Genomic DNA, 25,347 nt, shown 5'->3' with positions numbered 1-25,347 from the left:
TCTTAGAACTAAAATTAGTGTGTTTAGAGTCATTTTAATGCCTGAAATTGTTCGAAATAGAAGTTTCTGAGTAGGAGAAAAAGTCTGTAAAAATGGCAATTTTGGTCACATTGAGGCTTTAAAATGTATTTATTCAACATGAGGCACAATCCAAATGAAATTTTGAATCAATTTTTCGACAGTCCAATAAATCAATTTTCTGATGAAAAACGATGACCCGTGACCTGTCGAATTTTCTCCAGATGGTCAGAAATGGTAATTTTTTAATGCTTAATTTTTTGACTGCAAATGACTATTGCATGTGAATTAGAACTCTTAGAATTCAAATTAGTGTATTAAGATTCATTTTAATGCCTGAAATTGGTCGAAATAGAAGCTTCTGAGTAGGAGAAAAAGTCTGTAAAAATGGCAATTTTGGTCACATTGAGGCTTTAAAAAGTAGTTATTCAACATGAGGCACAATCTAAATGACATTTTGAATCAATTTTTCGACAGTCCAAAAAATCAATTTTCTGATGAAAAACGACGACCCGTGACCTAACGAGCTTTCTCCAGATGGTCAGAAATGGTAATTTTTTAATGTTTAATTTTTTGTCTGCAAATGACTATTGCATGTGAATTCGAACTCTTAGAACTAAAATTAGTGGGTTTAGAGTCATTTTAATGCCTGAAATTGGTCGAAATAAAGCTTCTGAGTAGGAGAAAAAGTCTGTAAAAATGGCAATTTTGGTCACATTGAGGCTTTAAAAAGTAGTTATTCAACAGGAGGGACAATCCAAATGACATTTTGAATCAATTTTTCGACAGTCCAAAAAAGCAATTTTCTGATGAAAAACGATGACCCGTGACCTGTCGAATTTTCTCCAGATGGTCAGAAATGGTAATTTTTTAATGTTTAATTTTTTGACTGTAAATGACTATCGCATGTGAATTAGAACTCTTAGATCTAAAATTAGTGTGTTTAGAGTCATTTTAATGCCTGAAATTGTTCGAAATAGAAGCTTCCGAGTAGGAGAAAAAGTCTGTAAAAATGGCAATTTTGGTAACATTGAGGCTTTAAAAAGTAGTTATTCAACATGAGGCACAATCCAAATGACATTTTGAATCAATTTTTCGACAGTCCAAAAAATCAATTTTCTGATGAAAAACGATGACCCGTGACCTGTCGAATTTTCTCCAGATGGTCAAAAATGGTAATTTTTTAATGTTTAACTTATTGACTGTAAATGACTATTTCATGTGAATTAGAACTCTTAGCACTAAAATAGGTGTGTCTAGAGTCATTTTAATGAAGAAATTGGTCGAAATAGAAGCTTCTGAGTTGGAGAAAAAGTCTGTAAAAATGGCAATTTTGGTCACATTGAGGCTTTAAAATGTATTTATTCAACATGAGGCACAATCCAAATGAAATTTTGAATCAATTTTTTGAAAGTCCAAAAAATCAATTTTCTGATGAAAAACGATGACCCGTGACCTGTCGAATTTTCTCCAGATGGTCAGAAATGGTAATTTTTTAATGTTTAACTTATTGACTGTTAATGACTATTTCATGTGAATTAGAACTCTTAGCACTAAAATAGGTGTGTCTAGAGTCATTTTAATGAAGAAATTGGTCGAAATAGAAGCTTCTGAGTAGGAGAAAAAGTCTGTAAAAATGGCAATTTTGGTCACATTGAGGCTTTAAAAAGTAGTTATTCAACATGAGGCACAATCCAAATGACATTTTGAATCAATTTTTCGACAGTCCAAAAAATCAATTTTCTGATGAAAAACGATGACCCGTGACCTGTCGAATTTTCTCCAGATGGTCAGAAATGGTAATTTTTTAATGTTTAACTTATTGACTGTAAATGACTATCGCATGTGAATTAGAACTCTTAGAACTAAAATTAGTGTGTTTAGAGTCATTTTAATGCCTGAAATTGGTCGAAATTGAAGCTTCTGAGTTGGAGAAAAAGTCTGTAAAAATGGCAATTTTGGTCACATTGAGGCTTTAAAATGTATTTATTCAACATGAGGCACAATCCAAATGAAATTTTGAATCAATTTTTCGAAAGTCCAAAAAATCAATTTTCTGATAAAAAACGATGACCCGTGACCTGTCGAATTTTCTCAGGATGGTCAGAAATGGTAATTTTTTAATGTTTAACTTATTGACTGTTAATGACTATCGCATGTGAATTAGAACTCTTAGAACTAAAATTAGTGGGTTTAGAGTCATTTTAATGCCTGAAATTGGTAGAAATTGAAGCTTCTGAGTAGGAGAAAAAGTCTGTAAAAATGGCAATTTTGGTCACATTGAGGCTTTAAAATGTATTTATTCAACATGAGGCACAATCCAAATGAAATTTTGAATCAATTTTTCGACAGTCCAAAAAATCAATTTTCTGATGAAAAACGATGACCCGTGACCTGTCGAATTTTCTCCAGATGGTCAGAAATGGTAATTTTTTAATGTTTAATTTTTTGACTGTAAAGGAATATCGCATGTGAATTAGAACTCTTAGAACTAAAATTAGTGTGTTTAGAGTCATTTTAATGCCTGAAATTGTTCGAAATAGAAGCTTCTGAGTAGGAGAAAAAGTCGGTAAAAATGGCAATTTTGGTCACATTGAGGCTTTAAAAAGTAGTTATTCAACATGAGGCACAATCCAAATGACATTTTGAATCAATTTTTCGACAGTCCAAAAAATCAATTTTCTGATGAAAAACGATGACCCGTGACCTGTCGAATTTTCTCCAGATTGTCAGAAATGGTAATTTTTTAATGTTTAATTTTTTGACTGTAAATGAATATCGCATGTGAATTAGAACTCTTAGAACTAAAATTAGTGTGTTTAGAGTCATTTTAATGCCTGAAATTGTTCGAAATAGAAGTTTCTGAGTAGGAGAAAAAGTCTGTAAAAATGGCAATTTTGGTCACATTGAGGCTTTAAAATGTATTTATTCAACATGAGGCACAATCCAAATGAAATTTTGAATCAATTTTTCGACAGTCCAATAAATCAATTTTCTGATGAAAAACGATGACCCGTGACCTGTCGAATTTTCTCCAGATGGTCAGAAATGGTAATTTTTTAATGCTTAATTTTTTGACTGCAAATGACTATTGCATGTTAATTAGAACTCTTAGAATTCAAATTAGTGTATTAAGATTCATTTTAATGCCTGAAATTGGTCGAAATAGAAGCTTCTGAGTAGGAGAAAAAGTCTGTAAAAATGGCAATTTTGGTCACATTGAGGCTTTAAAAAGTAGTTATTCAACATGAGGCACAATCTAAATGACATTTTGAATCAATTTTTCGACAGTCCAAAAAATCAATTTTCTGATGAAAAACGACGACCCGTGACCTAACGAGCTTTCTCCAGATGGTCAGAAATGGTAATTTTTTAATGTTTAATTTTTTGTCTGCAAATGACTATTGCATGTGAATTCGAACTCTTAGAACTAAAATTAGTGGGTTTAGAGTCATTTTAATGCCTGAAATTGGTCGAAATAAAGCTTCTGAGTAGGAGAAAAAGTCTGTAAAAATGGCAATTTTGGTCACATTGAGGCTTTAAAAAGTAGTTATTCAACAGGAGGGACAATCCAAATGACATTTTGAATCAATTTTTCGACAGTCCAAAAAAGCAATTTTCTGATGAAAAACGATGACCCGTGACCTGTCGAATTTTCTCCAGATGGTCAGAAATGGTAATTTTTTAATGTTTAATTTTTTGACTGCAAATGACTATTGCATGTGAATTAGAACTCTTAGAATTAAAATTAGTGGGTTTAGAGTCATTTTAATGCCTGAAATTGATCGAAATAGAAACTTCTGAGTAGGGGAAAAAGTCGGTAAAAATGGTAATTTTTGTCACATTGAGGCTTTAAAAAGTAGTTATTCAACATGAGGCACAATCCAAATGACATTTTGAATCAATTTTTCGACAGTCCAAAAAATCAAATTTCTGATGAAAAACGATGATCCGTGACCTGTCGAACTTTCTCCAGATGGTCAGAAATGGTAATTTTTTAATGTTAAATTTTTTGTCTGCAAATGAATATTGCATGTGAATTAGAACTCTTAGAATTAAAATTAGTGTGTTTAGAGTCATTTTAATGCCTGAAATTGTTCGAAATAGAAGTTTCTGAGTAGGAGAAAAAGTCTGTAAAAATGGCAATTTTGGTCACATTGAGGCTTTAAAATGTATTTATTCAACATGAGGCACAATCCAAATGACATTTTGAATCAATTTTTCGACAGTCCAAAAAATCAATTTTCTGATGAAAAACGATGACCCGTGACCTGTCGAATTTTCTCCAGATGGTCAAAAATGGTAATTTTTTAATGTTTAACTTATTGACTGTAAATGACTATTTCATGTGAATTAGAACTCTTAGCACTAAAATAGGTGTGTCTAGAGTCATTTTAATGAAGAAATTGGTCGAAATAGAAGCTTCTGAGTTGGAGAAAAAGTCTGTAAAAATGGCAATTTTGGTCACATTGAGGCTTTAAAATGTATTTATTCAACATGAGGCACAATCCAAATGAAATTTTGAATCAATTTTTCGAAAGTCCAAAAAATCAATTTTCTGATGAAAAACGATGACCCGTGACCTGTCGAATTTTCTCCAGATGGTCAGAAATGGTAATTTTTTAATGTTTAACTTATTGACTGTTAATGACTATTTCATGTGAATTAGAACTCTTAGCACTAAAATAGGTGTGTCTAGAGTCATTTTAATGAAGAAATTGGTCGAAATAGAAGCTTCTGAGTAGGAGAAAAAGTCTGTAAAAATGGCAATTTTGGTCACATTGAGGCTTTAAAAAGTAGTTATTCAACATGAGGCACAATCCAAATGACATTTTGAATCAATTTTTCGACAGTCCAAAAAATCAATTTTCTGATGAAAAACGATGACCCGTGACCTGTCGAATTTTCTCCAGATGGTCAGAAATGGTAATTTTTTAATGTTTAACTTATTGACTGTAAATGACTATCGCATGTGAATTAGAACTCTTAGAACTAAAATTAGTGTGTTTAGAGTCATTTTAATGCCTGAAATTGGTCGAAATTGAAGCTTCTGAGTTGGAGAAAAAGTCTGTAAAAATGGCAATTTTGGTCACATTGAGGCTTTAAAATGTATTTATTCAACATGAGGCACAATCCAAATGAAATTTTGAATCAATTTTTCGAAAGTCCAAAAAATCAATTTTCTGATAAAAAACGAGGACCCGTGACCTGTCGAATTTTCTCAGGATGGTCAGAAATGGTAATTTTTTAATGTTTAACTTATTGACTGTTAATGACTATCGCATGTGAATTAGAACTCTTAGAACTAAAATTAGTGGGTTTAGAGTCATTTTAATGCCTGAAATTGGTAGAAATTGAAGCTTCTGAGTAGGAGAAAAAGTCTGAAAAAATGGCAATTTTGGTCACATTGAGGATTTAAAATGTATTTATTCAACATGAGGCACAATCCAAATGAAATTTTGAATCAATTTTTCGACAGTCCAAAAAATCAATTTTCTGATGAAAAACGATGACCCGTGACCTGTCGAATTTTCTCCAGATGGTCAGAAATGGTAATTTTTTAATGTTTAATTTTTTGACTGTAAAGGAATATCGCATGTGAATTAGAACTCTTAGAACTAAAATTAGTGTGTTTAGAGTCATTTTAATGCCTGAAATTGTTCGAAATAGAAGCTTCTGAGTAGGAGAAAAAGTCGGTAAAAATGGCAATTTTGGTCACATTGAGGCTTTAAAAAGTAGTTATTCAACATGAGGCACAATCCAAATGACATTTTGAATCAATTTTTCGACAGTCCAAAAAATCAATTTTCTGATGAAAAACGATGACCCGTGACCTGTCGAATTTTCTCCAGATTGTCAGAAATGGTAATTTTTTAATGTTTAATTTTTTGACTGTAAATGAATATCGCATGTGAATTAGAACTCTTAGAACTAAAATTAGTGTGTTTAGAGTCATTTTAATGCCTGAAATTGTTCGAAATAGAAGTTTCTGAGTAGGAGAAAAAGTCTGTAAAAATGGCAATTTTGGTCACATTGAGGCTTTAAAATGTATTTATTCAACATGAGGCACAATCCAAATGAAATTTTGAATCAATTTTTCGACAGTCCAATAAATCAATTTTCTGATGAAAAACGATGACCCGTGACCTGTCGAATTTTCTCCAGATGGTCAGAAATGGTAATTTTTTAATGCTTAATTTTTTGACTGCAAATGACTATTGCATGTGAATTAGAACTCTTAGAATTCAAATTAGTGTATTAAGATTCATTTTAATGCCTGAAATTGGTCGAAATAGAAGCTTCTGAGTAGGAGAAAAAGTCTGTAAAAATGGCAATTTTGGTCACATTGAGGCTTTAAAAAGTAGTTATTCAACATGAGGCACAATCTAAATGACATTTTGAATCAATTTTTCGACAGTCCAAAAAATCAATTTTCTGATGAAAAACGACGACCCGTGACCTAACGAGCTTTCTCCAGATGGTCAGAAATGGTAATTTTTTAATGTTTAATTTTTTGTCTGCAAATGACTATTGCATGTGAATTCGAACTCTTAGAACTAAAATTAGTGGGTTTAGAGTCATTTTAATGCCTGAAATTGGTCGAAATAAAGCTTCTGAGTAGGAGAAAAAGTCTGTAAAAATGGCAATTTTGGTCACATTGAGGCTTTAAAAAGTAGTTATTCAACAGGAGGGACAATCCAAATGACATTTTGAATCAATTTTTCGACAGTCCAAAAAATCAATTTTCTGATGAAAAACGACGACCCGTGACCTAACGAGCTTTCTCCAGATGGTCAGAAATGGTAATTTTTTAATGTTTAATTTTTTGTCTGCAAATGACTATTGCATGTGAATTCGAACTCTTAGAACTAAAATTAGTGGGTTTAGAGTCATTTTAATGCCTGAAATTGGTCGAAATAAAGCTTCTGAGTAGGAGAAAAAGTCTGTAAAAATGGCAATTTTGGTCACATTGAGGCTTTAAAAAGTAGTTATTCAACAGGAGGGACAATCCAAATGACATTTTGAATCAATTTTTCGACAGTCCAAAAAAGCAATTTTCTGATGAAAAACGATGACCCGTGACCTGTCGAATTTTCTCCAGATGGTCAGAAATGGTAATTTTTTAATGTTTAATTTTTTGACTGCAAATGACTATTGCATGTGAATTAGAACTCTTAGAATTAAAATTAGTGGGTTTAGAGTCATTTTAATGCCTGAAATTGATCGAAATAGAAACTTCTGAGTAGGGGAAAAAGTCGGTAAAAATGGTAATTTTTGTCACATTGAGGCTTTAAAAAGTAGTTATTCAACATGAGGCACAATCCAAATGACATTTTGAATCAATTTTTCGACAGTCCAAAAAATCAAATTTCTGATGAAAAACGATGATCCGTGACCTGTCGAACTTTCTCCAGATGTTCAGAAATGGTAATTTTTTAATGTTAAATTTTTTGTCTGCAAATGAATATTGCATGTGAATTAGAACTCTTAGAATTAAAATTAGTGTGTTTAGAGTCATTTTAATGCCTGAAATTGTTCGAAATAGAAGTTTCTGAGTAGGAGAAAAAGTCTGTAAAAATGGCAATTTTGGTCACATTGAGGCTTTAAAATGTATTTATTCAACATGAGGCACAATCCAAATGAAATTTTGAATCAATTTTTCGACAGTCCAATAAATCAATTTTCTGATGAAAAACGATGAACCGTGACCTGTCGAATTTTCTCCAGATGGTCAAAAATGGTAATTTTTTAATGTTTAATTTTTTGTCTGCAAATGACGATCGCATGTGAATTAGAACTCTTAGAACTAAAATTAGTGTGTTTAGAGTTATTTTAATGCCTGAAATTGGTCGAAATAGAAGCTTCTGAGTAGGAGAAAAAGTCGGTAAAAATGGTAATTTTGGTAACATTGAGGCTTTAAAAAGTAGTTATTCAACATGAGGCACAATCCAAATAAAATTTTGAATCAATTTTTCGACAGTCCAAAAAAGCAATTTTCTGATGAAAAATGATGACCCGTGACCTGTCGAATTTTCTCCAGATGGTCAGAAATGGTAATTTTTTAATGTTTAATTTTTTGACTGCAAATGACTATTGCATGTGAATTAGAACTCTTAGAATTAAAATTAGTGTGTTTAGAGTCATTTTAATGCCTGAAATTGGTCGAAATAGAAGCTTCTGAGTAGGAGAAAAAGTCTGTAAAAATGGCAATTTTGGTCACATTGAGGCTTTAAAATGTATTTATTCAACATGAGGCACAATCCAAATGAAATTTTGAATCAATTTTTCGACAGTCCAAAAAATGAATTTTCTGATGAAAAACGATGACCCGTGACCTGTCGAATTTTCTCCAGATGGTCAGAAATGGTAATTTTTTAATGCTTAATTTTTTGACTGCAAATGACTATTGCATGTGAATTAGAACTCTTAGAATTCAAATTAGTGTATTAAGAGTCATTTTAATGCCTGAAATTGGTCGAAATAGAAGCTTCTGAGTAGGAGAAAAAGTCTGTAAAAATGGCAATTTTGGTCACATTGAGGCTTTAAAAAGTAGTTATTCAACATGAGGCACAATCTAAATGACATGTTGAATCAATTTTTCGACAGTCCAAAAAATCAATTTTCTGATGAAAAACGATTACCCGTGACCTGACGAGCTTTCTCCAGATGGTCAGAAATGGTAATTTTTTAATGTTTAATTTTTTGTCTGCAAATGACTATTGCATGTGAATTAGAACTCTTAGAACTAAAATTAGTGTGTTTAGAGTCATTTTAATGCCTGAAATTGGTCGAAATAGAAGCTTCTGAGTCGGAGAAAAAGTCTGTAAAAATGGCAATTTTGGTCACATTGAGGCTTTAAAATGTATTTATTCAACATGAGGCACAATCCAAATGAAATTTTGAATCAATTTTTCCACAGTCCAAAAAATCAATTTTCTGATGAAAAACGATGACCCGTGACCTGTCGAATTTTCTCCAGATGGTCAGAAATGGTAATTTTTTAATGTTTAATTTTTTGACTGTAAATGACTATCGCATGTGAATTAGAACTCTTAGATCTAAAATTAGTGTGTTTAGAGTCATTTTAATGCCTGAAATTGTTCGAAATAGAAGCTTCCGAGTAGGAGAAAAAGTTGGTAAAAATGGCAATTTTGGTAACATTGAGGCTTTAAAAAGTAGTTATTAAACATGAGGCACAATCCAAATGACATTTTGAATCGATTTTTCGACAGTCCAAAAAATCAATTTTCTGATGAAAAACGATGACCCGTGACCTGTCGAATTTTCTCCAGATGGTCAGAAATGGTAATTTTTTAATGTTTAATTTTTTGACTGTAAATGAATAGCGCATGTGAATTAGAACTCTTAGAACTAAAATTAGTGTGTTTAGAGTCATTTTAATGCCTGAAATTGTTCGAAATAGAAGCTTCTGAGTAGGAGAAAAAGTCGGTAAAAATGGCAATTTTGGTCACATTGAGGCTTTAAAAAGTAGTTATTCAACATGAGGCACAATCCAAATGACATTTTGAATCAATTTTTCGACAGTCCAAAAAATCAATTTTCTGATGAAAAATGATGACCCGTGACCTGTCGAATTTTCTCCAGATGGTCAAAAATGGTAATTTTTTAATGTTTAACTTATTGACTGTAAATGACTATTTCATGTGAATTAGAACTCTTAGCACTAAAATAAGTGTGTCTAGAGTCATTTTAATGAAGAAATTGGTCGAAATAGAAGCTTCTGAGTAGGAGAAAAAGTCTGTAAAAATGGCAATTTTGGTCACATTGAGGCTTTAAAAAGTAGTTATTCAACATGAGGCACAATCCAAATGACATTTTGAATCAATTTTTCGACAGTCCAAAAAATCAATTTTCTAATGAAAAACGATGACCCGTGACCTGACGAATTTTCTCCAGATGGCCAGAAATGGTAATTTTTTAATGTTTAACTTATTGACTGTAAATGACTATCGCATGTTAATTAGAACTCTTAGAACTAAAATTAGTGTGTTTAGAGTCATTTTAATGCCTAAAATTGGTCGAAATAGAAGCTTCTGAGTAGGAGAAAAAGTCGGTAAAAATGGCAATTTTGGTCACATTGAGGCTTAAAAAAGTAGTTATTCAACAGGAGGGACAATCCAAATGACATTTTGGATCAATTTTTCGACAAACCAAAAAAAAAAAATTTCTGATGAAAAACGATGACCCGTGACCTGTCGAATTTTCTCCAGATGGTCAGAAATGATCATTTTTAAATGTTTAACTTATTGACTGTAAATGACTATCATATGTGAATTAGAACTCTTAGAACTAAAATTAGTGTGTTTAGAGTCATTTTAATGCCTGAAATTGGTAGAAATTGAAGCTTCTGAGTAGGAGAAAAAGTCTGTAAAAATGGCAATTTTGGTCGTATTGAGGCTTTAAAATGTATTTATTCAACATGAGGCACAATCCAAATGAAATTTTGAATCAATTTTTCGACAGCCCAAAAAATCAATTTTCTGATGAAAAACGATGACCCGTGACCTGTCGAATTTTCTCCAGATGGTCAGAAATGGTAATTTTTTAATGTTTAATTTTTTGACTGTAAAGGAATATCGCATGTGAATTAGAACTCTTAGAACTAAAATTAGTGTGTTTAGAGTCATTTTAATGCCTGAAATTGTTCGAAATAGAAGCTTCTGAGTAGGAGAAAAAGTCTGTAAAAATGGCAATTTTGGTCACATTGAGGCTTTAAAATGTATTTATTCAACATGAGGCACAATCCAAATGAAATTTTGAATCAATTTTTCGACAGTCCAAAAAATCAATTTTCTGATGAAAAACGATGACCCGTGACCTGTCGAATTTTCTCCAGATGGTCAGAAATGGTAATTTTTTAATGTTTAACTTATTGACTGTAAATGACTATCACATGTGAATTAGAACTCTTAGAACTAAAATTAGTGTGTTTAGAGTCATTTTAATGCCTGAAATTGGTAGAAATTGAAGCTTCTGAGTAGGAGAAAAAGTCTGTAAAAATGGCAATTTTGGTCGTATTGAGGCTTTAAAATGTATTTATTCAACATGAGGCACAATCCAAATGAAATTTTGAATCAATTTTTCGACAGTCCAAAAAATCAATTTTCTGATGAAAAACGATGACCCGTGACCTGTCGAATTTTCTCCAGATGGTCAGAAATGGTAATTTTTTAATGTTTAATTTTTTGACTGTAAAGGAATATCGCATGTGAATTAGAACTCTTAGAACTAAAATTAGTGTGTTTAGAGTCATTTTAATGCCTGAAATTGTTCGAAATAGAAGCTTCTGAGTAGGAGAAAAAGTCGGTAAAAATGGCAATTTTGGTCACATTGAGGCTTTAAAAAGTAGTTATTCAACATGAGGAACAATCCAAATGACATTTTGAATCAATTTTTCGACAGTCCAAAAAATCAATTTTCTGATGAAAAACGATGACCCGTGACCTGTCGAATTTTCTCCAGATGGTCAAAAATGGTAATTTTTTAATGTTTAACTTATTGACTGTAAATGACTATTTCATGTGAATTAGATCTCTTAGCACTAAAATAAGTGTGTCTAGAGTCATTTTAATGCCTGAAATTGTTCGAAATAGAAGCTTCCGAGTAGGAGAAAAAGTTGGTAAAAATGGCAATTTTGGTAACATTGAGGCTTTAAAAAGTAGTTATTCAACATGAGGCACAATCCAAATGACATTTTGAATCGATTTTTCGACAGTCCAAAAAATCAATTTTCTGATGAAAAACGATGACCCGTGACCTGTCGAATTTTCTCCAGATGGTCAGAAATGGTAATTTTTTAATGTTTAATTTTTTGACTGTAAATGACTATCGCATGTGAATTAGAACTCTTAGATCTAAAATTAGTGTGTTCAGAGTCATTTTAATGCCTGAAATTGTTCGAAATAGAAGCTTCCGAGTAGGAGAAAAAGTTGGTAAAAATGGCAATTTTGGTAACATTGAGGCTTTAAAAAGTAGTTATTAAACATGAGGCACAATCCAAATGACATTTTGAATCGATTTTTCGACAGTCCAAAAAATCAATTTTCTGATGAAAAACGATGACCCGTGACCTGTCGAATTTTCTCCAGATGGTCAGAAATGGTAATTTTTTAATGTTTAATTTTTTGACTGTAAATGAATAGCGCATGTGAATTAGAACTCTTAGAACTAAAATTAGTGTGTTTAGAGTCATTTTAATGCCTGAAATTGTTCGAAATAGAAGCTTCTGAGTAGGAGAAAAAGTCGGTAAAAATGGCAATTTTGGTCACATTGAGGCTTTAAAAAGTAGTTATTCAACATGAGGCACAATCCAAATGACATTTTGAATCAATTTTTCGACAGTCCAAAAAATCAATTTTCTGATGAAAAATGATGACCCGTGACCTGTCGAATTTTCTCCAGATGGTCAAAAATGGTAATTTTTTAATGTTTAACTTATTGACTGTAAATGACTATTTCATGTGAATTAGAACTCTTAGCACTAAAATAAGTGTGTCTAGAGTCATTTTAATGAAGAAATTGGTCGAAATAGAAGCTTCTGAGTAGGAGAAAAAGTCTGTAAAAATGGCAATTTTGGTCACATTGAGGCTTTAAAAAGTAGTTATTCAACATGAGGCACAATCCAAATGACATTTTGAATCAATTTTTCGACAGTCCAAAAAATCAATTTTCTAATGAAAAACGATGACCCGTGACCTGACGAATTTTCTCCAGATGGCCAGAAATGGTAATTTTTTAATGTTTAACTTATTGACTGTAAATGACTATCGCATGTTAATTAGAACTCTTAGAACTAAAATTAGTGTGTTTAGAGTCATTTTAATGCCTAAAATTGGTCGAAATAGAAGCTTCTGAGTAGGAGAAAAAGTCGGTAAAAATGGCAATTTTGGTCACATTGAGGCTTAAAAAAGTAGTTATTCAACAGGAGGGACAATCCAAATGACATTTTGGATCAATTTTTCGACAATCCAAAAAAAAAAAATTTCTGATGAAAAACGATGACCCGTGACCTGTCGAATTTTCTCCAGATGGTCAGAAATGATCATTTTTAAATGTTTAACTTATTGACTGTAAATGACTATCATATGTGAATTAGAACTCTTAGAACTAAAATTAGTGTGTTTAGAGTCATTTTAATGCCTGAAATTGGTAGAAATTGAAGCTTCTGAGTAGGAGAAAAAGTCTGTAAAAATGGCAATTTTGGTCGTATTGAGGCTTTAAAATGTATTTATTCAACATGAGGCACAATCCAAATGAAATTTTGAATCAATTTTTCGACAGCCCAAAAAATCAATTTTCTGATGAAAAACGATGACCCGTGACCTGTCGAATTTTCTCCAGATGGTCAGAAATGGTAATTTTTTAATGTTTAATTTTTTGACTGTAAAGGAATATCGCATGTGAATTAGAACTCTTAGAACTAAAATTAGTGTGTTTAGAGTCATTTTAATGCCTGAAATTGTTCGAAATAGAAGCTTCTGAGTAGGAGAAAAAGTCTGTAAAAATGGCAATTTTGGTCACATTGAGGCTTTAAAATGTATTTATTCAACATGAGGCACAATCCAAATGAAATTTTGAATCAATTTTTCGACAGTCCAAAAAATCAATTTTCTGATGAAAAACGATGACCCGTGACCTGTCGAATTTTCTCCAGATGGTCAGAAATGGTAATTTTTTAATGTTTAACTTATTGACTGTAAATGACTATCACATGTGAATTAGAACTCTTAGAACTAAAATTAGTGTGTTTAGAGTCATTTTAATGCCTGAAATTGGTAGAAATTGAAGCTTCTGAGTAGGAGAAAAAGTCTGTAAAAATGGCAATTTTGGTCGTATTGAGGCTTTAAAATGTATTTATTCAACATGAGGCACAATCCAAATGAAATTTTGAATCAATTTTTCGACAGTCCAAAAAATCAATTTTCTGATGAAAAACGATGACCCGTGACCTGTCGAATTTTCTCCAGATGGTCAGAAATGGTAATTTTTTAATGTTTAATTTTTTGACTGTAAAGGAATATCGCATGTGAATTAGAACTCTTAGAACTAAAATTAGTGTGTTTAGAGTCATTTTAATGCCTGAAATTGTTCGAAATAGAAGCTTCTGAGTAGGAGAAAAAGTCGGTAAAAATGGCAATTTTGGTCACATTGAGGCTTTAAAAAGTAGTTATTCAACATGAGGAACAATCCAAATGACATTTTGAATCAATTTTTCGACAGTCCAAAAAATCAATTTTCTGATGAAAAACGATGACCCGTGACCTGTCGAATTTTCTCCAGATGGTCAAAAATGGTAATTTTTTAATGTTTAACTTATTGACTGTAAATGACTATTTCATGTGAATTAGATCTCTTAGCACTAAAATAAGTGTGTCTAGAGTCATTTTAATGCCTGAAATTGTTCGAAATAGAAGCTTCCGAGTAGGAGAAAAAGTTGGTAAAAATGGCAATTTTGGTAACATTGAGGCTTTAAAAAGTAGTTATTCAACATGAGGCACAATCCAAATGACATTTTGAATCGATTTTTCGACAGTCCAAAAAATCAATTTTCTGATGAAAAACGATGACCCGTGACCTGTCGAATTTTCTCCAGATGGTCAGAAATGGTAATTTTTTAATGTTTAATTTTTTGACTGTAAATGAATATCGCATGTGAATTAGAACTCTTAGAACTAAAATTAGTGTGTTTCGAGTCATTTTAATGCCTGAAATTGTTCGAAATAGAAGCTTCTGAGTAGGAGAAAAAGTCGGTAAAAATGGCAATTTTGGTCACATTGAGGCTTTAAAAAGTAGTTATTCAACATGAGGCACAATCCAAATGACATTTTGAATCAATTTTTCGACAGTCCAAAAAATCAATTTTCTGATGAAAAATGATGACCCGTGACCTGTCGAATTTTCTCCAGATGGTCAAAAATGGTAATTTTTTAATGTTTAACTTATTGACTGTAAATGACTATTTCATGTGAATTAGAACTCTTAGCACTAAAATAAGTGTGTCTAGAGTCATTTTAATGAAGAAATTGGTCGAAATAGAAGCTTCTGAGTAGGAGAAAAAGTCTGTAAAAATGGCAATTTTGGTCACATTGAGGCTTTAAAAAGTAGTTTTTCAACATGAGGCACAATCCAAATGACATTTTGAATCAATTTTTCGACAGTCCAAAAAATCAATTTTCTGATGAAAAACGATGACCCGTGACCTGACGAATTTTCTCCAGATGGTCAGAAATGGTAATTTTTTAATGTTTAACTTATTGACTGTAAATGACTATCGCATGTTAATTAGAACTCTTAGAACTAAAATTAGTGTGTTTAGAGTCATTTTAATGCCTAAAATTGGTCGAAATAGAAGCTTCTGAGTAGGAGAAAAAGTCGGTAAAATGGCAATTTGGTCACATTGAGGCTTTAAAAAGTAGTTATTCAACAGGAGGGACAATCAAATGACATTTTGGATCAATTTTTGACAATCCAAAAAAAAAAATTTCTGATGAAAAACGATGACCCGTGACCTGTCGAATTTTCTCCAGATGGTCAGAAATGATCATTTTTAAATGTTTAACTTATTGACTGTAAATGACTATCACATGTGAATTAGAACTCTTAGAACTAAAATTAGTGTGTTTAGAGTCTTTTTAATGCCTGAAATTGGTAGAAATTGAAGCTTCTGAGTAGGAGAAAAAGTCTGTAAAAATGGCAATTTTGGTCGTATTGAGGCTTTAAAATGTATTTATTCAACATGAGGCACAATCCAAATGAAATTTTGAATCAATTTTTCGACAGTCCAAAAAAATCAATTTTCTGATGAAAAACGATGACCCGTGACCTGTCGAATTTTCTCCAGATGGTCAGAAATGGTAATTTTTTATTGTTTATTTTTGACTGTAAAGGAATATCGCATGTGAATTAGAACTCATTAGAACTAAAATTAGTGTGTTTAGAGTCATTTTAATGCCTGAAATTGTTCGAAATAGAAGCTTCTGAGTAGGAGAAAAAGTCGGTAAAAATGGCAATTTTGGTCACATTGAGGCTTTAAAAAGTAGTTATTCAACATGAGGCACAATCCAAATGACATTTTGAATCAATTTTTCGACAGTCCAAAAAATCAATTTTCTGATGAAAAACGATGACCCGTGACCTGTTGAATTTTCTCCAGATGGTCAAAAATGGTAATTTTTTAATGTTTAACTTATTGACTGTAAATGACTATTTCATGTGAATTAGAACTCTTAGCACTACAATAAGTGTGTCTAGAGTCATTTTAATGCCTGAAATTGGTCGAAATAGAAGCTTCTGAGTAGGAGAAAAAGTCTGTAAAAATGGCAATTTTGGTCACATTGAGGCTTTAAAAAGTAGTTATTCAACATGAGGCACAATCCAAATGACATTTTGAATCAATTTTTCGACAGTCCAAAAAATCAATTTTCTGATGAAAAACGATGACCCGTGACCTGTCGAATTTTCTCCAGATGGTCAGAAATGGTAATTTTTTAATGTTTAACTTATTGACTGTAAATGACTATCGCATGTGAATTAGAACTCTTAGAACTAAAATTAGTGTGTTTAGAGTCATTTTAATGCCTGAAATTGGTCGAAATTGAAGCTTCTGAGTAGGAGAAAAGTCTGTAAAAATGGCAATTTTGGTCACATTGAGGATTTAAAATGTATTTATTCAACATGAGGCACAATCCAAATGAAATTTTGAATCAATTTTTCGACAGTCCAAAAAATCAATTTTCTGATGAAAAACGATGACCCGTGACCTGTCGAATTTTCTCCAGATGGTCAGAAATGGTAATTTTTTAATGTTTAACTTATTGACTGTAAATGACGATCGCATGTGAATTAGAACTCTTAGAACTAAAATTAGTGTGTTTAGAGTCATTTTAATGCCTGAAATTGGTCGAAATAGAAGCTTCTGAGTAGGAGAAAAAGTCTGTAAAAATGGCAATTTTGGTCACATTGAGGCTTTAAAATGTATTTATTCAACATGAGGCACAATCCAAATGAAATTTTGAATCAATTTTTCCACAGTCCAAAAAATCAATTTTCTGATGAAAAACGATGACCCGTGACCTGTCGAATTTTCTCCAGATGGTCAGAAATGGTAATTTTTTAATGTTTAATTTTTTGACTGTAAATGACTATCGCATGTGAATTAGAACTCTTAGATCTAAAATTAGTGTGTTTAGAGTCATTTTAATGCCTGAAATTGTTCGAAATAGAAGCTTCTGAGTAGGAGAAAAAGTCGGTAAAAATGGCAATTTTGGTCACATTGAGGCTTTAAAAAGTAGTTATTCAACATGAGGCACAATCCAAATGACATTTTGAATCAATTTTTCGACAGTCCAAAAAATCAATTTTCTGATGAAAAATGATGACCCGTGACCTGTCGAATTTTCTCCAGATGGTCAAAAATGGTAATTTTTTAATGTTTAACTTATTGACTGTAAATGACTATTTCATGTGAATTAGAACTCTTAGCGCTAAAATAAGTGTGTCTAGAGTCATTTTAATGAAGAAATTGGTCGAAATAGAAGCTTCTGAGTAGGAGAAAAAGTCTGTAAAAATGGCAATTTTGGTCACATTGAGGCTTTAAAAAGTAGTTATTCAACATGAGGCACAATCCAAATGACATTTTGAATCAATTTTTCGACAGTCCAAAAAATCAATTTTCTGATGAAAAACGATGACCCGTGACCTGACGAATTTTCTCCAGATGGTCAGAAATGGTAATTTTTTAATGTTTAACTTATTGACTGTAAATGACTATCGCATGTTAATTAGAACTCTTAGAACTAAAATTAGTGTGTTTAGAGTCATTTTAATGCCTAAAATTGGTCGAAATAGAAGCTTCTGAGTAGGAGAAAAAGTCGGTAAAAATGGCAATTTTGGTCACATTGAGGCTTTAAAAAGTAGTTATTCAACAGGAGGGACAATCCAAATGACATTTTGGATCAATTTTTTGACAATCCAAAAAAAAAAAATTTCTGATGAAAAACGATGACCCGTGACCTGTCGAATTTTCTCCAGATGGTCAGAAATGATCATTTTTAAATGTTTAACTTATTGACTGTAAATGACTATCACATGTGAATTAGAACTCTTAGAACTAAAATTAGTGTGTTTAGAGTCATTTTAATGCCTGAAATTGGTAGAAATTGAAGCTTCTGAGTAGGAGAAAAAGTCTGTAAAAATGGCAATTTTGGTCGTATTGAGGCTTTAAAATGTATTTATTCAACATGAGGCACAATCCAAATGAAATTTTGAATCAATTTTTCGACAGTCCAAAAAATCAATTTTCTGATGAAAAACGATGACCCGTGACCTGTCGAATTTTCTCCAGATGGTCAGAAATGGTAATTTTTTAATGTTTAATTTTTTGACTGTAAAGGAATATCGCATGTGAATTAGAACTCTTAGAACTAAAATTAGTGTGTTTAGAGTCATTTTAATGCCTGAAATTGTTCGAAATAGAAGCTTCTGAGTAGGAGAAAAAGTCGGTAAAAATGGCAATTTTGGTCACATTGAGGCTTTAAAAAGTAGTTATTCAACATGAGGCACAATCCAAATGACATTTTGAATCAATTTTTCGACAGTCCAAAAAATCAATTTTCTGATGAAAAACGATGACCCGTGACCTGTTGAATTTTCTCCAGATGGTCAAAAATGGTAATTTTTTAATGTTTAACTTACTGACTGTAAATGACTATTTCATGTGAATTAGAACTCTTAGCACTACAATAAGTGTGTCTAGAGTCATTTTAATGCCTTAAATTGGTCGAAATAGAAGCTTCTGAGTAGGAGAAAAAGTCTGTAAAAATGGCAATTTTGGTCACATTGAGGCTTTAAAAAGTAGTTATTCAACATGAGGCACAATCCAAATGACATTTTGAATCAATTTTTCGACAGTCCAAAAAATCAATTTTCTGATGAAAAACGATGACCCGTGACCTGTCGAATTTTCTCCAGATGGTCAGAAATGGTAATTTTTTAATGTTTAACTTATTGACTGTAAATGACTATCGCATGTGAATTAGAACTCTTAGAACTAAAATTAGTGTGTTTAGAGTCATTTTAATGCCTGAAATTGGTCGAAATTGAAGCTTCTGAGTAGGAGAAAAAGTCTGTAAAAATGGCAATTTTGGTCACATTGAGGATTTAAAATGTATTTATTCAACATGAGGCACAATCCAAATGACATTTTGAATCGATTTTTCGACAGTCCAAAAAATCAATTTTCTGATGAAAAACGATGACCCGTGACCTGTCGAATTTTCTCCAGATGGTCAGAAATGGTAATTTTTTAATGTTTAATTTTTTGACTGTAAATGAATATCGCATGTGAATTAGAACTCTTAGAACTAAAATTAGTGTGTTTCGAGTCATTTTAATGCCTGAAATTGTTCGAAATAGAAGCTTCTGAGTAGGAGAAAAAGTCGGTAAAAATGGCAATTTTGGTCACATTGAGGCTTTAAAAAGTAGTTATTCAACATGAGGCACAATCCAAATGACATTTTGAATCAATTTTTCGACAGTCCAAAAAATCAATTTTCTGATGAAAAATGATGACCCGTGACCTGTCGAATTTTCTCCAGATGGTCAAAAATGGTAATTTTTTAATGTTTAACTTATTGACTGTAAATGACTATTTCATGTGAATTAGAACTCTTAGCACTAAAATAAGTGTGTCTAGAGTCATTTTAATGAAGAAATTGGTCGAAATAGAAGCTTCTGAGTAGGAGAAAAAGTCTGTAAAAATGGCAATTTTGGTCACATTGAGGCTTTAAAAAGTAGTTATTCAACATGAGGCACAATCCAAATGACATTTTGAATCAATTTTTCGACAGTCCAAAAAATCAATTTTCTGATGAAAAACGATGACCCGTGACCTGACGAATTTTCTCCAGATGGTCAGAAATGGTAATTTTTTAATGTTTAACTTATTGACTGTAAATGACTATCGCATGTTAATTAGAACTCTTAGAACTAAAATTAGTGTGTTTAGAGTCATTTTAATGCCTAAAATTGGTCGAAATAGAAGCTTCTGAGTAGGAGAAAAAGTCGGTAAAAATGGCAATTTTGGTCACATTGAGGCTTTAAAAAGTAGTTATTCAACAGGAGGGACAATCCAAATGACATTTTGGATCAATTTTTTGACAATCCAAAAAAAAAAAATTTCTGATGAAAAACGATGACCCGTGACCTGTCGAATTTTCTCCAGATGGTCAGAAATGATCATTTTTAAATGTTTAACTTATTGACTGTAAATGACTATCACATGTGAATTAGAACTCTTAGAACTAAAATTAGTGTGTTTAGAGTCATTTTAATGCCTGAAATTGGTAGAAATTGAAGCTTCTGAGTAGGAGAAAAAGTCTGTAAAAATGGCAATTTTGGTCGTATTGAGGCTTTAAAATGTATTTATTCAACATGAGGCACAATCCAAATGAAATTTTGAATCAATTTTTCGACAGTCCAAAAAATCAATTTTCTGATGAAAAACGATGACCCGTGACCTGTCGAATTTTCTCCAGATGGTCAGAAATGGTAATTTTTTAATGTTTAATTTTTTGACTGCAAATGACTATTGCATGTGAATTAGAACTCTTAGAATTAAAATTAGTGTGTTTAGAGTCATTTTAATGCCTGAAATTGGTCGAAATAGAAGCTTCTGAGTAGGAGAAAAAGTCTGTAAAAATGGCAATTTTGGTCACATTGAGGCTTTAAAATGTATTTATTCAACATGAGGCACAATCCAAATGAAATTTTGAATCAATTTTTCGACAGTCCAAAAAATGAATTTTCTGATGAAAAACGATGACCCGTGACCTGTCGAATTTTCTCCAGATGGTCAGAAATGGTAATTTTTTAATGCTTAATTTTTTGACTGCAAATGACTATTGCATGTGAATTAGAACTCTTAGAATTCAAATTAGTGTATTAAGAGTCATTTTAATGCCTGAAATTGGTCGAAATAGAAGCTTCTGAGTAGGAGAAAAAGTCTGTAAAAATGGCAATTTTGGTCACATTGAGGCTTTAAAAAGTAGTTATTCAACATGAGGCACAATCTAAATGACATGTTGAATCAATTTTTCGACAGTCCAAAAAATCAATTTTCTGATGAAAAACGATTACCCGTGACCTGACGAGCTTTCTCCAGATGGTCAGAAATGGTAATTTTTTAATGTTTAATTTTTTGTCTGCAAATGACTATTGCATGTGAATTAGAACTCTTAGAACTAAAATTAGTGTGTTTAGAGTCATTTTAATGCCTGAAATTGGTCGAAATAGAAGCTTCTGAGTCGGAGAAAAAGTCCGTAAAAATGGCAATTTTGGTCACATTGAGGCTTTAAAATGTATTTATTCAACATGAGGCACAATCCAAATGAAATTTTGAATCAATTTTTCCACAGTCCAAAAAATCAATTTTCTGATGAAAAACGATGACCCGTGACCTGTCGAATTTTCTCCAGATGGTCAGAAATGGTAATTTTTTAATGTTTAATTTTTTGACTGTAAATGACTATCGCATGTGAATTAGAACTCTTAGATCTAAAATTAGTGTGTTTAGAGTCATTTTAATGCCTGAAATTGTTCGAAATAGAAGCTTCCGAGTAGGAGAAAAAGTTGGTAAAAATGGCAATTTTGGTAACATTGAGGCTTTAAAAAGTAGTTATTAAACATGAGGCACAATCCAAATGACATTTTGAATCGATTTTTCGACAGTCCAAAAAATCAATTTTCTGATGAAAAACGATGACCCGTGACCTGTCGAATTTTCTCCAGATGGTCAGAAATGGTAATTTTTTAATGTTTAATTTTTTGACTGTAAATGAATAGCGCATGTGAATTAGAACTCTTAGAACTAAAATTAGTGTGTTTAGAGTCATTTTAATGCCTGAAATTGTTCGAAATAGAAGCTTCTGAGTAGGAGAAAAAGTCGGTAAAAATGACAATTTTGGTCACATTGAGGCTTTAAAAAGTAGTTATTCAACATGAGGCACAATCCAAATGACATTTTGAATCAATTTTTCGACAGTCCAAAAAATCAATTTTCTGATGAAAAATGATGACCCGTGACCTGTCGAATTTTCTCCAGATGGTCAAAAATGGTAATTTTTTAATGTTTAACTTATTGACTGTAAATGACTATTTCATGTGAATTAGAACTCTTAGCACTAAAATAAGTGTGTTTAGAGTCATTTTAATGCCTAAAATTGGTCGAAATAGAAGCTTCTGAGTAGGAGAAAAAGTCGGTAAAAATGGCAATTTTGGTCACATTGAGGCTTAAAAAAGTAGTTATTCAACAGGAGGGACAATCCAAATGACATTTTGGATCAATTTTTCGACAATCCAAAAAAAAAAAATTTCTGATGAAAAACGATGACCCGTGACCTGTCGAATTTTCTCCAGATGGTCAGAAATGATCATTTTTAAATGTTTAACTTATTGACTGTAAATGACTATCATATGTGAATTAGAACTCTTAGAACTAAAATTAGTGTGTTTAGAGTCATTTTAATGCCTGAAATTGGTAGAAATTGAAGCTTCTGAGTAGGAGAAAAAGTCTGTAAAAATGGCAATTTTGGTCGTATTGAGGCTTTAAAATGTATTTATTCAACATGAGGCACAATCCAAATGAAATTTTGAATCAATTTTTCGACAGCCCAAAAAATCAATTTTCTGATGAAAAACGATGACCCGTGACCTGTCGAATTTTCTCCAGATGGTCAGAAATGGTAATTTTTTAATGTTTAATTTTTTGACTGTAAAGGAATATCGCATGTGAATTAGAACTCTTAGAACTAAAATTAGTGTGTTTAGAGTCATTTTAATGCCTGAAATTGTTCGAAATAGAAGCTTCTGAGTAGGAGAAAAAGTCTGTAAAAATGGCAATTTTGGTCACATTGAGGCTTTAAAATGTATTTATTCAACATGAGGCACAATCCAAATGAAATTTTGAATCAATTTTTCGACAGTCCAAAAAATCAATTTTCTGATGAAAAACGATGACCCGTGACCTGTCGAATTTTCTCCAGATGGTCAGAAATGGTAATTTTTTAATGTTTAACTTATTGACTGTAAATGACTATCACATGTGAATTAGAACTCTTAGAACTAAAATTAGTGTGTTTAGAGTCATTTTAATGCCTGAAATTGGTAGAAATTGAAGCTTCTGAGTAGGAGAAAAAGTCTGTAAAAATGGCAATTTTGGTCGTATTGAGGCTTTAAAATGTATTTATTCAACATGAGGCACAATCCAAATGAAATTTTGAATCAATTTTTCGACAGTCCAAAAAATCAATTTTCTGATGAAAAACGATGACCCGTGACCTGTCGAATTTTCTCCAGATGGTCAGAAATGGTAATTTTTTAATGTTTAATTTTTTGACTGTAAAGGAATATCGCATGTGAATTAGAACTCTTAGAACTAAAATTAGTGTGTTTAGAGTCATTTTAATGCCTGAAATTGTTCGAAATAGAAGCTTCTGAGTAGGAGAAAAAGTCGGTAAAAATGGCAATTTTGGTCACATTGAGGCTTTAAAAAGTAGTTATTCAACATGAGGAACAATCCAAATGACATTTTGAATCAATTTTTCGACAGTCCAAAAAATCAATTTTCTGATGAAAAACGATGACCCGTGACCTGTCGAATTTTCTCCAGATGGTCAAAAATGGTAATTTTTTAATGTTTAACTTATTGACTGTAAATGACTATTTCATGTGAATTAGATCTCTTAGCACTAAAATAAGTGTGTCTAGAGTCATTTTAATGCCTGAAATTGTTCGAAATAGAAGCTTCCGAGTAGGAGAAAAAGTTGGTAAAAATGGCAATTTTGGTAACATTGAGGCTTTAAAAAGTAGTTATTCAACATGAGGCACAATCCAAATGACATTTTGAATCGATTTTTCGACAGTCCAAAAAATCAATTTTCTGATGAAAAACGATGACCCGTGACCTGTCGAATTTTCTCCAGATGGTCAGAAATGGTAATTTTTTAATGTTTAATTTTTTGACTGTAAATGAATATCGCATGTGAATTAGAACTCTTAGAACTAAAATTAGTGTGTTTCGAGTCATTTTAATGCCTGAAATTGTTCGAAATAGAAGCTTCTGAGTAGGAGAAAAAGTCGGTAAAAATGGCAATTTTGGTCACATTGAGGCTTTAAAAAGTAGTTATTCAACATGAGGCACAATCCAAATGACATTTTGAATCAATTTTTCGACAGTCCAAAAAATCAATTTTCTGATGAAAAATGATGACCCGTGACCTGTCGAATTTTCTCCAGATGGTCAAAAATGGTAATTTTTTAATGTTTAACTTATTGACTGTAAATGACTATTTCATGTGAATTAGAACTCTTAGCACTAAAATAAGTGTGTCTAGAGTCATTTTAATGAAGAAATTGGTCGAAATAGAAGCTTCTGAGTAGGAGAAAAAGTCTGTAAAAATGGCAATTTTGGTCACATTGAGGCTTTAAAAAGTAGTTATTCAACATGAGGCACAATCCAAATGACATTTTGAATCAATTTTTCGACAGTCCAAAAAATCAATTTTCTGATGAAAAACGATGACCCGTGACCTGACGAATTTTCTCCAGATGGTCAGAAATGGTAATTTTTTAATGTTTAACTTATTGACTGTAAATGACTATCGCATGTTAATTAGAACTCTTAGCACTAAAATTAGTGTGTTTAGAGTCATTTTAATGCCTAAAATTGGTCGAAATAGAAGCTTCTGAGTAGGAGAAAAAGTCGGTAAAAATGGCAATTTTGGTCACATTGAGGCTTTAAAAAGTAGTTATTCAACAGGAGGGACAATCCAAATGACATTTTGGATCAATTTTTTGACAATCCAAAAAAAAAAAATTTCTGATGAAAAACGATGACCCGTGACCTGTCGAATTTTCTCCAGATGGTCAGAAATGATCATTTTTAAATGTTTAACTTATTGACTGTAAATGACTATCACATGTGAATTAGAACTCTTAGAACTAAAATTAGTGTGTTTAGAGTCATTTTAATGCCTGAAATTGGTAGAAATTGAAGCTTCTGAGTAGGAGAAAAAGTCTGTAAAAATGGCAATTTTGGTCGTATTGAGGCTTTAAAATGTATTTATTCAACATGAGGCACAATCCAAATGAAATTTTGAATCAATTTTTCGACAGTCCAAAAAATCAATTTTCTGATGAAAAACGATGACCCGTGACCTGTCGAATTTTTTCCAGATGGTCAGAAATGGTAATTTTTTAATGTTTAATTTTTTGACTGTAAAGGAATATCGCATGTGAATTAGAACTCTTAGA

The sequence above is a fragment of the Triturus cristatus genome, chromosome 1_2, assembly GCF_964204655.1.
Source record: "Triturus cristatus chromosome 1_2, aTriCri1.1, whole genome shotgun sequence".
NCBI classification, from domain to species: domain Eukaryota; kingdom Metazoa; phylum Chordata; class Amphibia; order Caudata; family Salamandridae; genus Triturus; species Triturus cristatus.
Note: the sequence above shows the minus strand (reverse complement) of the source record.